This window comes from Hippopotamus amphibius, chromosome 1 (assembly GCF_030028045.1).
Source record: "Hippopotamus amphibius kiboko isolate mHipAmp2 chromosome 1, mHipAmp2.hap2, whole genome shotgun sequence".
Lineage (NCBI taxonomy): Eukaryota > Metazoa > Chordata > Mammalia > Artiodactyla > Hippopotamidae > Hippopotamus > Hippopotamus amphibius.
In genome coordinates, this window is record NC_080186.1 from 82,960,665 (window position 1) to 82,976,216 (window position 15,552).

At 40.9% G+C, this 15,552-nt stretch overlaps 1 protein-coding gene across 2 annotated transcripts in view; it reads right to left on the bottom strand.

Moving 5' to 3' along the window:
* F3 (coagulation factor III, tissue factor) overlaps positions 1 to 14,944 on the bottom strand; it is a 42,112-nt gene extending 27,168 nt beyond the window's left edge. Inside the window, exon 1 of one of the 2 annotated variants that reach the window (XM_057718080.1) lies at positions 14,823 to 14,944. The gene's annotated coding sequence lies outside the window, so the exon portion shown is untranslated. The remainder of the gene's footprint in view (positions 1 to 14,822) is intronic. The other variant, XM_057718087.1, reaches the window with a different exon arrangement.
* Between the last annotated feature and the right edge of the window lie 608 nt (positions 14,945 to 15,552).

Here is a 15,552-nt window from a genome sequence, read left to right on the forward strand (position 1 = left end):
ATACTTCCTTGGAATTTATGCTTCCTGGATTTTAGCCCATTTTTATGATGCTCTTCCTCACTTTCCTAAAAATGCTTTAAAGCATTTGAGAATCACTTTTGCTAAGGATGGGCAGAATAAAGTCCTTGTGTGCCACCTACTCCTCTTTAATCAGTGGCTACAGGAACACTTTCAGTCTCTCCTTTCCCCATCCCAACCCATGCATTGCCATATTGGCACCTTACTTACCACCACATTGTTGACTTTTGCATAGTGCTTATTTGCACTTAGATTCAAGACTGGTCCTTCTCTGTCCAGCCCTTTAAGGTAGGGAAGTATATTTGCTAGGCTCCCTTGCCTTCTAGCTGAATTCAGTCATTGGGAGGAATTGGTAGAAGACCAGAGGGCAAGAGGAAGGGAGAAGCTGGGGTATTTCTCTCCACCCCCGGCCCCCACTTTGGTTGGTGTGCCCACTGTTGGCTATACCATCTCCATGGACCCAGTGAGGCAGTCCTACCCCCGGGATCTAGTAGCACCACCTGTGTGTACCCAGAGCTCAGTTCAGGGGAGATATCTCAAGGGACCTGGAAGATGACTCAAGGCTGCAGGTTTGGGTTGATGAGGCTTATTGGGAAGAGCACAGCCTTTGTGGAAAGATACACCTGGGTTTGAATCCCAGCTTTGCATCCCCTGAGCTATGTAAGTTTGAGAAAATTACTTAACTTCTTTAAACCTCATTGTTTTCTAATGTCAAGTGAAGAAAAGAAAGCTTTACATCAGGCTTTACATTAGGTGGTTGCCTCAGAGAAAAGGACCTTCCTTAAGGTCTCAGCCAGCGTTTACAAATCTCAGACTTGTCTCCTGAGAACTGCCTCTTCTCCTTTCCCAGCAACACAGCATATGAGGCAACTCATGTTTTGTAAGGTCTGTGGAGAACACAAAACCTGCCCCCATCTATTTCCTGATATGCTCAATGGTAACCCAGAACCTAAGACCTTTCCAGGAGCAGAATAACTGTTTCTACTAAAATGTCAGCCTCCTTAATTCATTTCTTTTGTGTTTATTCATCTTGCCTGTTTATTACACACATATGTGATTGCTTAGTCTTTGCAAGTAAGATACAAGAAAGAAGTGATCAGGAATGTTTAACTTTGCATAGCTCTGAGCTCAGGCCTGATAAATATTGAATGTGTTGATAGGAATACAGGTCCTGAATGTCTGACCTTGAGGGACTAGACAGATATTTTCCACTATGAGCGGTAGTATAGGTTTGATCAAGCTTGAACCAAACTCTAAAGCATCATGTCAGGATTATGTTCTTGTTTGAGTTCCCTTGAAAAGAACTGATTTCTGCTGTTTGGGGGAACGGGCAAACTATAGCATTCAATTTAATTAATCACTTAATTTAATAACTCTTAAATGTTTTTAGCCATTGTTTTTACTTCTTCAAAGGGAAAATGTAAGCCAGTCAACTCACATTATGATCTTCTAAAAAGCAAACCCATATAGATGAATGGGAAAGGTGGGAGAAGAAGAATCCTTCATCTCAAACCACACTATTAAGTTCTGATTTGCAAAGATTTGAAAAGCATGTTAGGAAAGAATCTGGAGCACAGCTTTATCAATGAGCTACCACAGACAGAAGGACTGAGAGGTTCTGAGAGGAAGAGGCGCAGAACTTCGACCCTCATCAAAGAGGGGCTTTGGCCACGGGAGGTGGTCAAGGACATTTTCCAGCAGCTGAAACGAGCCTTTCCCCTTCCTATCCTCTGAGAAGGGAAGGTGGGAAAGTGTGGGCCAAAGGTGTGAGGAGCTGCTGGTTTGTCAGAATGCAAATGGATAAGCAGCAGCAGAGACAAAGTGCTTCTGACTCTGCAACAGTAGCTCCACAAGCAGCATGTATGTGGGGACTGGTCCCAAAGTAGCTCTTCATGAGAGTACAGTGCGGGCCCACGGGAAATTGCCCTTGTTTAGAATAGATGTGATCAAAATACTTAATTTCTCTTTTCAGCTGTCTTCCCTGGTCTGCAGGTTTTGCAAATTAGCCTTAAAGAACATGTGTAGTCACCTATTTACTCACATGGGCCTGGGCTCAAAATGGAAATCAGCCGGACAGCACTCCATCTGGCCTTTTTAGTTCTGCAGTCTGTCTGTCAAGCACCTTGATTCTCCTTACCTTACTCTGTTGTCATTTAAAAATTTAAACTAACACTTATCTCTTTCCAAAACACTACATGATTTTTAAAACATGTTTATTAAAGAGACATCTTAAGAGACAATCATCTCTTTCTCACCCACCCTTCTAGACTGTGATTTCCTTGAGAATAGATATCTCTGTGTGTTTTTTCCACTAACATACATCCTCAGCACTTAAAACAGGCCTGGCAACATAGCAGATGTTCAGTACATATTTCTGGAATGCACGTGTTGGGCTGCACCCCACAGGCCTACAAGGCAAGCTTCAAGACCGAAGGAAGAGCCTGGAATCAGCGACAGAGACATCAATGGTTTAACGGATGGGGGAGCTTACAGGTCTGAAGCAAGGTCCTGAAGCGGCAGACTGTGGTCAGGACATGGTGACAGTCTCCAGGGAAGGGGTGGTTACCAGTTATAGGGGGAATTGACGGCTGGCTGGCTCATCCGGTTACCAGGGAAACCAGCAGAGGGGCACGCCCCTCACCACCCTTTTGATAAGCATAGTGGAGAATTCTGATTTAAAGCTAGAACATGCTATACCCCTGAAACTAACACAACATTGTAAATCAACTATACTTCAATAAAAATAAAATACATTTAAAAATAAAACATTTTTTAAAGAGTTATATGAAATACCTATTACAAAAACAATCAGTAGCTGGAGCCTGGGGCTGGTATGTAGGAAGGTCAGTCACATGAGCGGGTGTAAGTGAAGCAGGTGCTGGTTGAACAGAGGATGTGCAGAGAACAAGAGAACAGTCATCTTGAGTGGCCTGATCATACAGCATGCATGAATAAACCACAACCCTGGTTTTATATTTTTATACATCAAAATGTTGATAATAGAGACGTTTAAAAAACACCCAAGAGCTGTCCTTGGATGAGTAAACATTCAGCTCAGTGTCCTTCTCTCCTCTGCACCTATACTCCATACAACTGTTCGAAGTGTGAGGCTGTGGTCAGCTGATTGAACTTGCAGATTCCAAGTTGGTCATCTTAGCCAGACTGGAACGTGATTCTTTGTACTCACTGCTGAAGATTGTACTGGAAGGCAGTGGAATTCAATAACACACGGGAATCTCAATAGGAAGGATGTACTAGCTGGACTTACTGAATCTGCCACTTGAGTAAGTCTTGTGGACTTAGAAACACAATTCATTTAAGTGCTTCATTCTGTGAATGAATTCTGTGCTTCAAAATACTGCTGTCTCCAACCATAAACCCAATTAACTTAACCAGGATAGAAAAATAGAATGCTTGGGCAGACTGGATAATCAAAGTGAGCTCATTAGCATGGTCTCTCCCAGTGAAAAGCTGCACGGGAAGCCAAATTATCAGCTTAGTGAGCCTGGATTCAGAACCTGGGAACATAGTTTCAGGACTCAGATGTTAGATGGTCTGGGCTCTGACAGCTGGATGTGTCCTTCTCCACGGTTGGGGCCTCTATGTCCTCATTGGCCTTCAGTCCACCTCCAGTAAGTTCACCCTCTAGTCTCTTGGGATGGTACCAATGGGCACAGCCAAAGTTTGTTTCTGAAACTACCCCCTTTTCTGTGCTTCTGTAGGTGATTAACTCATTCCTCCATGAAATACATTAACACTGCTGTCGAGTCTTCCTTTGCCCTGGGACTCATTCTGTCTCACTAACTCTTAATTGGACGTGCATGCAGACCATAAATATTTCTTGAATATTTACTCCAAGCTAAGCAATAGAAATGGCTCTTCTCTGACCCACTGGGCGATTTAACTTTATGGTGTAACCCTTCAGAGGGTACCCATTTCTCCCTTTTCCAAGTGTACGGGACACTCTTCTATCTCCCATATTCATAGTCTCTGCCTACCAAGCAACCTCCAATATTGACGGATTTGCTCTCCTGAGCAGTCTCTCCCCCAGAGAGCAGAGCTAAGTGATTCTCTGACCCAAATTTTCTGATTCTTGAGGATTTGTTTCTTCCTATAAATTGGTAAGTTGCTTTCCTGTGTGTAGCCACCTCTAGAGAACCTGAACCGTTTGACTTGTTCCTCTAGAGCTTGATCATTGCTGGGAACTGAGATGTTAGAAATTCACGGTAGGATTGGGAGAGATGCAGCCTGAGGTCGCTCACATTAGTGGCCGTCTCTGTGAGGTCTGCCTACCCCATTCCCAGGCCACAGCCTCACTTATGTAAAGCCATTCATCTTCAGAACCTCTTGGCCCTTAGTGGATCCACCCTGTAGCTTGCATTGCCCTACCCGGGTTTGGGGCCCAACCCATGACATAGATACCTTTGGGAGGTGAAAAATAAATTAGCAAGAAGCCAGATAGAATGACCCAGAAAAGCCTGTCCTTCTGGAAAATCACTGTTCTCATAGCAACTCTTGAGAAATGTGTCCCTAAGATCTCAGCCAGGAAACGTATCAAGTTCATGTTCTGAACCTGTGATGCTGAGGACCCCATGCCAGGGGGCCCTCCAGGGGAAAGTCAGTGTGGAGGAGCCATTTCACCATCTTCACAACAATGGGGCCACTGAGAGATGTTTAGAACAAAGCTTTGGTGATGCAGAATCGCTATGCTCTTTGAATGACCACATTAAGACAAGTTTGGTATATCCAATTACATTAGGCATACCTTGCATAACTTTGTCTATTAAAACCAGAAACTGGACAACACATTTTAGAAAAATGTTTGTCTTGAAATCACAAAGGATTTCTTTGTATAATTCAGTTTCTAATACCAGTCATGTCCAATAGAAATATAATGTGAGCCACAAATGTGAGCCACATATTTCAGTTTTAAAATTTCTAGCAGCTCCATTTTAAAAAGTAAAAAGAAATAGGTGGTGTTCATTTCAAGAGCAGATTTTTTTCAAGTCTGAGGGGGACTTGCCTCCTCCCTGTTGAGGAGATAAACTTTAGTCCTAATATCTGGATTCCATGAGCCCTAAGGCAAGTCATGTTTACATCCATCAATGGCAAGGGACATACAGGACTGAACTCTGGCACAAGGAATGTGATTTGCAGGCTGTGGGGCCAGAGGTAGCAGGAAAAAAAAAGGAAGAGCCTGAAACCAAAGCCTTTGACTTCCTTTGGAAAATGTGGTTCTAATTTAAGTGAGATTACTTTCCTTTGTCATTACTCTGCTACATTAACTCATTTGAGAAGAGAAGCCACATTATTCTTTTTACTGCAACTTGTCTACAGGTTGCTCTATAAATGACCATATTAAGAGGAATTTGATAATTCTGAGAGGAGCTTGCCAACAGCTTGGCACTCATAAGCTTCCCTTCAATCCAAGATCAAGCATTTATAGTGTGTGGCTAACAGGGTACTGGGCCCTATAACAATATAATATCTAATAAAAGGCTAACATGTGATGTACATGCTATTATGTAATAAAGGTTCTGAGGAGAGAAAAAGAAAAAAGTATGTTTTATTTAACCTAGTATATTCAAAACATTATCATATCAATATGTAATTAGTGTAGTACAAAATTATTAATGATATGCTTCACATTCTGGTTTGGGGATTTTTTTCTTTTCTTACTTTTCTTTTTTTGGTACCAAGTCTTTGAAACTCAGTGTAATTTATACTCATAGAATATCTCAATTCAGACTAGCGGCATTTCACATCGTCAGTTTACACATGCGGCCAGTGGCTGCTATATAAGATGGTTGCATCCCACTGACTTTCTGAAGGAAAATCTACGGTTTTGAAATGTGACTCAAGAAACTCATTCTTAACTCACCTTGGCCTGGGCTTCCTGGTATGGGTGGGGAATCTCATGTTAATAACGTGCTAATGATCTACCACCCTCGTCTCCTCCCCGGGCTGTTGCTGCTTCCTCTCTGTTTTGCACACACAGCCAGAGTGACCCCTTTAAAGTCTGAATTAGATACCATCACTTCTCTGCTCAAAACCTTTGCACGACTCCCGTCCCAGTCTTTCCGTGGCCCACACGACCCGGCCCCTGCCTACATGTCCGATCTCATTTCCTACCATTCTGTCCCTCATTTGCTCAGCCATACTGCCCTCTCACTGTTCCTTGACTGTGCCAAGAACACTCCTTGCCCCAGGGACTTTGCACTTGCTTCTCCCGTTCTACCAGGAATCCTCTCCCCTGCGTCTTCTGAGGGTTTGCCCTGTACTTTCTACACCACTGTCACTCATCAGGAAGGCCTTCCTTGACCCCTGTATACAATAGCCCTGAAAAAGGGTTTCTCTGTAGGCCCCCTGCTCATCACCCTGCACCTTCACCCCCTTATTACCTCCCGCATGGCTTTTCATAGCACTTGCTTGTGTATGAGTCTATCTTCTGTCTCCCCCGCCCCACGCCACGAGAATGTGAGCTCTGTGAGGGCAGAGACTGCCTCTGCTAACTTCGGAGGCACTGAAGACAAAGCAGCAATAGTATGTGACACATAGTAGGTGCTCAACAACTTTTGGGGACTGAATAAAGGGAAGAATCCAACCTTGGTGAGAAACGCTTATGGGAATTACAGGCTCTCATAACAATGATAGGTTTATATCTAAGGTCTTTATCTGAGTTTAGTCTTAGAACCAAGTGAGTGTTTCCCCCCACTGAGAACGCACTTGAAGAGAAATACAACGGCCACGCATCTGGGTCACTCAGCCCCACGCGGGGTCTTTCCCCCGACTCTCTGATTGCTCTTCTTATCATTCCTCACCTGTGGCAGGCCCGGATCAGAAACACTTTTTTATTTGGTGAACCACAAATTGATAGTCGCCCAACAAGCCTACACATGTTTCTCTGCTGCTGGCTCCTGCTCATAGCACCTTGCATTACTTAAAACCAGCTCAGCAATCTCTGTCAAAGAAGTCTTGTGCTGTGGCTACCTGACTGTCCTTCTCTTTCTTAGTATTTCCACATTCCCTTCAGAAATGCAGGGAGGGATGCTCCACATTTGTTCTTTGGTCACCGGAATTCACAGGAATTTCTGTTTGGGCTGGGCGTGCACAGACACAGCTACCCATGGCTGCTTTGTGCCTCTCATGCTCCTGTGTTTCCTTTGTTCTGCTTCTGAGAAGATGGGGGAGCTGCTTCAGAAGCAATCATTTCATTGCATTCATAAGTGCCTTCCTGTGTTAACTCTGTGAGGTCAGGAATTATCAGCCCTAATTAATCTATGCTCTTCCGTGGTCCCCAAAGGACCCAAGGCACAGGGCTGCGAAGTCGCTGGTTGGGGTGGAATGAGACCTGTGGCCATGGTCACTGGGCTGCAACCTGAACGTCCCCTAGATGTTCCACAGACACTACATTCTAACCAGGTGAACTGTGTGACCTCAAGGGCTTCTGCTGTGTGGCTATGGGACTTCACCACCACGAGCCCACAGCAGTCTACATGCTTGAAACTACTCAGGGAGACGGATATCATTAGGAACACACTGTCACCCTACCCAGCTTACATGAATGGTAAAAAATATGTTTTAGGGAAATGAAGAATAGAGTGTCATCTCCTTGGTGAGTATTCTTACTTTACAATGATAATATACTATAAACACACAGTGAGTTTTGATTAGTTGTAGGGCAAAGCAGAAACATCTTTTTTATAGGAATGTACAAAAGTATAATGGCCGCATGACATTGGAAACTACCTGTCAGAATTAAGCAAATTATTTAGAATTTAATAAAAGCTGTGAGACCCATCCCTTTTTTTGCACAGCCGAGTCAACGTTTAAAGGTAAGGTGTTCCCTGACTACAGTATGTAAAATTCTCCCTATTATTCTCTGTCCTGTATGCTGTTTGTTTCTTTAATAGCATGTATCACAAGCTGTAATTATATATTTATTTGACTTTTTTCTTGTTTCCTAATCTGTATCCCTGACAAGATTATAAACTCTATAAGGGCAACAGAATGTGTATATTTTATTCACTCTGTATACCCAGGAATAGGTACCATACCTAACACATAGAAGTGCTTAAAAATAATATTAATTATTAATAATATTAATTCAATGAATAGATCAGTGATAGTCTTCCAACAAACATCTTTAAATGAAACTACTAAATCAAGATAAAGCATTTTCCACAAGTCACTGTTGTCAATATCAATTTCAAAAGTTTAAACGATTTTTGAAAGAGTTGACTAAATCAATCCAGCAGGTAAAGAGTGTTCTTTCTTGAGAGGAGAGTTATCTAAGTAAGCAAACAATAACTTGTGTACCAGAAATTTATATTCATGTAATATTGATTTGTTAAAATTTGTAAACTTTGCCAAGTTTTACCCAGAGAGGGCAGGAGCAGACAGGTTGCTGCCTTAACAAGATCCAGGAATGTGAGTTAAGGTTGGATTAGACTCCATCTGCCAGATTAGGACACTGAGCTTGATTCAGTTCAGCTCCACAGGTGGTCATCAGTGACTCACAGTGCTTCAGGTGGCCTGGTAAGGATTAGATAGGGTTCCTGTGCTCGATGGACTCGTAGTCTGCAGGAAGGAGATAAACGTGACCATTTTGACAAGCACTCGATAGAAGAATGGACATTGCGCTTTAGTCACGCAGAGGAGTGGTGGCTCGTTTCCCAGGTGTGCTGCGAAGACTTCCCCAAGGAGGTGCTGTGGAGGTCAGCCCCTGCAGAGCCCCATGTTAGGGCCTTGGCACCTGTTCTTCCCACTCCTGGAACAGACCCCAGCCCCAGATTTTCCAGACCACATCAGACCTCCTCAGGTCACCCCTTCCCCCGTCACTATTTCTCTATCTGTTTTATTCTTGGCACTTATTATTATCTGAAATTATCTTGATATTTGTCTAGTGCCCGTCTTGTCATTTAGGAACGTAAGCCCTGTGAGAGCAGGAGGCTGGTCTTCATGATGCACTGCTGTAGGTTCCATTCTCTCCCACCTCCTTTACTGTTATTGTCAAACAAATCACATCATTATACATTGTATGCCTGTCAACACAGATTTATAGCTGTTTTACGCTGTTGTCTTTTAAATCAAGTAGGAGGAAAAAAGAGTTAAAAACAAAAAACACAGTTATACTGTTTTTATTTATCATGTAGTTATCTTTTACCAGGGCTCTTTATTTCTCCATATGGATTCACATATGTCTAGAGTCCTTTCACTTTAGCTTGAAACTCCTTTAGTATTTTATGTAGGGCAGGTTTTCTAGCGCCTAGAAAAATGTCCAGCACATAGTCGTAAACCTGTAAATGCTGTGAAGGAACTGAAGAGCTCGGCTGCAGTGGGGGGCCATTGGAATTCCTTGACTGTGAGGTGACAAGATGAATGTGCTCTGAAAAATTTTTCTGGCAGTGATGTTTAGAATGAATTATGTGGGACACAGACTTGGGGCAAGAACAATGAGAAGATTCTCGAAGTACGTTAGCTGTGAGTGCTATGCCTAAGGATTGGGTTGTGGTAGGAGGCACAGGGGGCAGGTTGAGTCCAAAATATATGTCCAAAGAAGAGACTCCACTCACACCCGCCTCCTTCCTAATCCTCACAGGCAGAGCTCATTCCTGTATCAGCTTTTGTAGTCGTTCCCTCTCCCTAAAATGCTCCTTCCCCAGATCTTTGCATTTTATTGAGGTTTCTGTTCATATGTCACCTTCTTTCCTGATCAGTTTATCTAAAAGCATCCCCTCCTTATACCTGGATTTTGTTTTTCTTCCAAGCACATTCACCCCTGACATTACATTATATGTACTGCACAATGTGACACATTACATGCAAGTTCCCTCAGGCCAGGAGGGCAAGAACTCCAACTGCCTTGTTCACCACTGTATTGCCAATGGATGGCACATAGCAGGAGCTCAACACATTTGCTGAGTGAGTAAATAGGTTACATTAGATATGAAGATGGTTACTGAGAGAGACTATCAAGGGAGACCAAAGTCACTAGGAAATTAAAGTAACAGAAATAGACAGCTTGCTAGAAGTTATGGGTCCATGAGGAAATTCTTCATTGAGACAGATTCAGCTAAGCCTCCTTTTTGCAGCATCAAACAGTGCCTGACACACAGTAGACCCTCAATCTAAAGTGAATGAAAGAATACCTTGTATGCTCTTCTAGTTATTGTGTATTGATAAATTAATAAAATGATGTCCTCAGTGAAGAATTTCCTTTCTTTAGTGATTTCACTAATTCATACCGATTTTACCACTATTTTGTATATAATAGTGAGGCTTTGCTGGATTTAATCATCTGTATCACAGATTTTTCAAAAGTTATTTTCTAAATGTTGACTTGGGGATTACAATTATCATCTTAACTTATAACAATCTAGTTTGAATTAATAATAACTTAAAATTAAAGGTATACAAAAAATTTGCTCCTATATAGCTCCATTCTCTTCCACCTCCTTTGCTGTTATTATCATACAAATCTCATCTTTATACATGGGAGGCCTGTAGACACAAATTTATAGTTATTGTTTCATGCAGTTGTCTTTTAAGTCAAATAGGAAAACAATAGTTAAAAACAAAAAAACAATTATACTGTCTTTTATATTTATCATGTAGTTATCTTTTACCAGGGCTCTTTTTTTCTCTATAGGGATTCATATTATTGTCTAGTTCTTTTCACTTAAACTTAACAGACTCCCTTTAGTATTTTTTTAGGGCAGGTTTACTAGTAATGAACTCTGTCAGTTTTAGTTTGTCTAGGAATGTCTTACTTTCCTTTTTATTTTTGAAAGATCATTTTGCTGGATATAGAATTCTTGATGGGCAGTCTTTCAGTACTTTGAATATGTCATCCCACTGCCTTCTGGATTCCATGGTTTCTGATGACAAATCAGCTGTTAATCTTATTGAGAGTCCTCTGTACATGATGAATCATGTCTTTCTTGCTGCTTTAAGAGTCTCCTGTCTTTAGCTGTCAGCAGTTTGATTATGATCTAAATGTTAATCTTTTTTAGCTCATTCTACTTGGAAAAATATTTTTGTTTTTTTAGCTTCTTGAATGTGTAGATTGTTTGTCATCAAATTTGGGAAGTTTTCAGTCATTATTTCTTCAAATATTCTTTCTGTCCCTTTCTCTTCTCTTCTTCTGGGACTCTCATTATGCATATTTTGATATTCTTGATGGTGTCCCACAGGTCTCTGAGGCTTTGTAAATTTTTCAGTATTCTTTTTTTTCTCTTCTTCAGACTGGATAATCTCAATTGACCTATCTTAAAATTCATTGATTCCTTCTTCTGTCAACTCAAATATGCTGTTGAACTCCTCTAGTGGTTTTTTTTTTTCCATTTCAGTGTTGTATTTTTTAACTCCAGAGTTTCTATTTGGTTCATTTTAATAATTTCCATCTCTTTATTTGGTGAGACATCCTTCTCATACTTTCCTCTAGTTCTTTATACATGGTTTTCTTTAGTTCTTTGAACATATTTAAAATAGTTGATTTAAAGTCTTTATCCAGTAAGTCCAGCATCTGGGCTTCCTCAGGGACAGTTTCTATTGACCACTTTTTTTTCCACCTGAGTATGGCCATATTTTCTTGTTCCTTTGCATGTTTCATAATTTTTATTTTGAAAATTGGACATTAAAAAAATATAATGTGTTAACTCTGGGAATCATTCTCTCCCCTCTCAGCATTTGTTGTTCTTTAGTGACTTTTCTGAACTAATTTTGTAGTTTAATTCTGTATACTTTGTCTTGTGTGGCTACTAAAGTGTCTGCTCATTTAGCTTCATGGTTAGTTAATTATTGGACAGAAACTTGATTAAATGCCAGGAATCAGTAAGTCTCCCAGTCTTTTCTGAGGAGGTCTGTGTGAGTCTCTGGGGAACACCTTTGACATTCAAACTGGCAGATTCCAACTTTGTCTTAGCTTTCACTTCTTGCTTGTGCAGAGCCTTAAGGTCAGCCTGGGCCTTCTACGGTCTTTTCTGAGCATGTGCACAGACCTGGGCATGCATGCAGCATTCTAGGTTCCCAGGAACATGCCAAAGCTTTTCAAACATCTCATTCCCCAGATTTTTCTTTTAGGCTTTTTGGTTAGCCTACTGTTTGACCCAAATGTTAGTTGCCACCTTAAACAGCTGAAATGTTTCCAACTAATGCCTCTGGGGAAAGGCTTTTCATAATGAATAAGTTCCAAGTCAATTTAAATAAAGACAGCTTTGTGAGTGGGGTCTTCCAAGAACTACCAGATAGATCAAATAATAATTCTCTGGGAATAGGACTTTGAAGGAGTTCCAGCCCCATTCTGCCCCTCCAGTGGTTGCCAGGCTGCTGGTTTTCACTGTACTTGTGGGCTGTTGATTACCAAAGCTACCATTGAGTTGGGGAGGGGAAACAGAGCAAGTTAAAATGTCACAAAGCTTGTTGCTCTTTCTGAGATTCAGCCTTTTTTCTTGAATAAACTCTTGTCAGACTGCCACAAGTCTTTGGTTAATTTCCAGAGTTCTGAAAAAAGTTGATTTTGACAATTTTTTGCCAGTGTTCTAATTGCTTTTATAGAAAAGATTATTCCAGAGGGCTTTTCTCTGCAATTTTTGCTGACATCCCTGTATAGATTCTTCCAATGGAATTTATCCTTTTCTTGATATAAGCTATTATTTTCTAAATATTGACAATCTAAAGCCCCAAATAGTTTAGATTTGTTCTAAGTTTTCAAGAAATTAGTTTTCTGAGACAAATATTTGTTCTTGTAAACCACCAAAGAGACAAGACAATTAAAGTGTGTACAAAGAGATAAGCCACGGAAAAAAGATAAATTGTACATGGCTTTCTACAACTTTCATCATTACTTATGTCTTTTTACTTGTTTGTTTCAGCATGGACCTGATTAACTTGAAAATACTTGGTTAAATTTCAATTGCATGTGTCAGTTCTCCATCTCCTTCCTGGGCCCAGGCAAGCCTGGAGCAGGAGACTGAGATAGAATTTGTCCTCAGGAGCCCCTCACTGATGTTCACTTTGCTGTATTAGTTTGTTCAGGCTGCCAAAACAAACTGCCACAGACTGGGTGGCTTAAACAACAGAAATTTGTTTTCTCACAGCTTTGGAGGTTTGAAGTCCAAGATCAAGGTGCCAGCAGGTCTGGTTTCTCCTGAGGCCTCTCTCCTTGGCTTACAGATGGCCACCTTCTTGCTGTGTCCTCACATGGCCTTTCCTTTGTGCACACATGCTCTAGTCGTGTCTTCCTCTTCTTATAAGGACACAAGTCCTGTTGGATTAGGGCCGCATACTGATGACCTCATTTAACCTTAATTACCTCCCTAAAGACCTTGTCTCCAAATACAGTCACTTTGAGGGTTAGGGCTTCAACATATGAATTTGGGAGGGACACAGTTTAGTTCACAATAAGTGTTCAACACACAGAAGCAGATTCTCCATAAACATTTTAACTGATTATACGCATCTTCTTTTGTCCTTGGCCCTTTATACTTCTGTACCATCCTTTACCCCTGTGCAAGTACTTCCCAAACTGGGCACTGTGGCTTCTGGTCTATTGGGAGAACAGCAGCATATGAAGCTGCTAGACTAATCTTAACGTCAGACTTCAAATCCCCACTCTGGTACCAAGCAGCTGTGTGATCTTGATCAAGACAGTTAAGTCACTGATTGTCTCCAGCTTTTGCATTCTTGGGTGCTTTGATCCAATTCTCTTTCACTTCTCTCTATCCTCTATGCCCTGGATTTGACACCAACCCCTGTTACTAAAACATTCTTGCTTCAGCATCTGTGTGGCATTTCTAGGGGTCAATATAGCCTTATAAATGAGCTGGTTAAATAGCTCTAAGTGGTCTCCACCTCTGCCCAGATAATATATGTATCTCAGTAGATACTGTCCTTGCTACTGCTATTCAGGCAAGAGTGGTATTAGCACTGTGGTTTAAAGCTTGGATTTGTTCGTTATTTTTTTCTGACCATAGGAAAGCCACTTAGCTTCTTAAAGTCTCAGTAATTCCATTTTCTAAATAAGAAATGGGATCAGGTGTTTTACACAGTTAGTTCTACTGCTTTGGCTCTCACCTTCAAGAATTCTGTTTCACTGGGAGTGGAGCGTGGATCCTGCCTAAGGAAAAAATATATATTTTTGAGCTTGTTTTAGCACAAGGCTTTTCTACCTGGCAAAATGGGAGGAGAGAGCTACATAAATGAGGGAAAAGTTTGCAGGAGAAAATTAACCCTATAATTTACTCAGAAAACTTGCAAATAAACATTTAAAGGAACAAAATATCTGTATTCTTATACCATCACTTGATGGTATTATTCATGAATAACTCACATATGGTAGGAAAAAACTCACTTTAGCAGTTTGGACAAAGAGGGGACTATTGTGGATTATTAATCCTAAGGAGATTGACTAGGTATACATAATAAATGCAGACTTAAGAGACAAAACGATCATTTGCCCAGTGTCACAGATGCGATAGTCACATGTTTATATGTTTTCATGTAGGAACCAATTTTGTTAAGTTCTCTATTCCTAGCACCTAGCAGCACAAAGCAGACATTCAATAGGCTTAATACTCTTTGTTCTCCAAATGGAATTCCCTTCATGTCACCTGCTTAAAAAGAGAGACAAAACCACAACCAAATTTTAATACTGACATTGTCCCCTAAATTGTTGGAGAACTTGATTTCATTATTTTCAGTAAATTCAGTGGAAGTTATCCTTACCTTTGCAGTTAGCAGTTTAAGCCCCTAGCTCTCTGGGGCCTGGTATTTTCAATAAATTCAGTGGAAGTTTTCCTTACCTTTGCAGTTAGCAGTTTAAGCCTCTAGCTTTCCGGGGCCTGGTGGTGCTTCTGTGTTCAGGATAATTTGGCCTTGATGTCAGTCTTCATGAGCAGCTTACCTGTGCAAGGGCAGGGGACATAGCAGAGGCGGAGTTTCAAGCTGCAGGCCAGGGTGGGGTTCAAGTTCCAGCTCTGTCATTCACGACCTCGTAACTTCTGCAAGGTGACATATATATATGAAAGTTAAGAGAATAAATCCTAAGAGTTTTCATGACAAGGAGAAACTTTTTTTTTCCTTTTTTTTCTTTTCTTTTTATTGTATCTATATGAGAAGATAATGTTAGCTGAATCTATTGTGGTAATCATTTCACAACATATGTAAATCTAACTGTCGTACTGGATGCCTTAAACTTATACAGTGATGTATGTCAATTATTTCTCAATTAAGCTGGAAAAAAGTTATCATCATATTTTTGTACTTTAAGCCCCTCCATGTACTTTCTCAGGAGACTGATGCTCCTGAACCACAGAATAGGTACACGTTCAGCCTGAGAAGCCAGTAATTTGTCTTTCAGATGTCCTTTTAGAAACCACCAATGCATCACTGGGGTGCTTACAAAGTTTGGAAAAAACAACCAAGTAAAAAAGGCGTATGCAGTAAAGAGAGGCAGGAAAAAGAAAAAACATAATTAAAAACCTTAATTCTTTAAAAAATCATCTCATACATTTGTGTTTATAAACAGTAGCA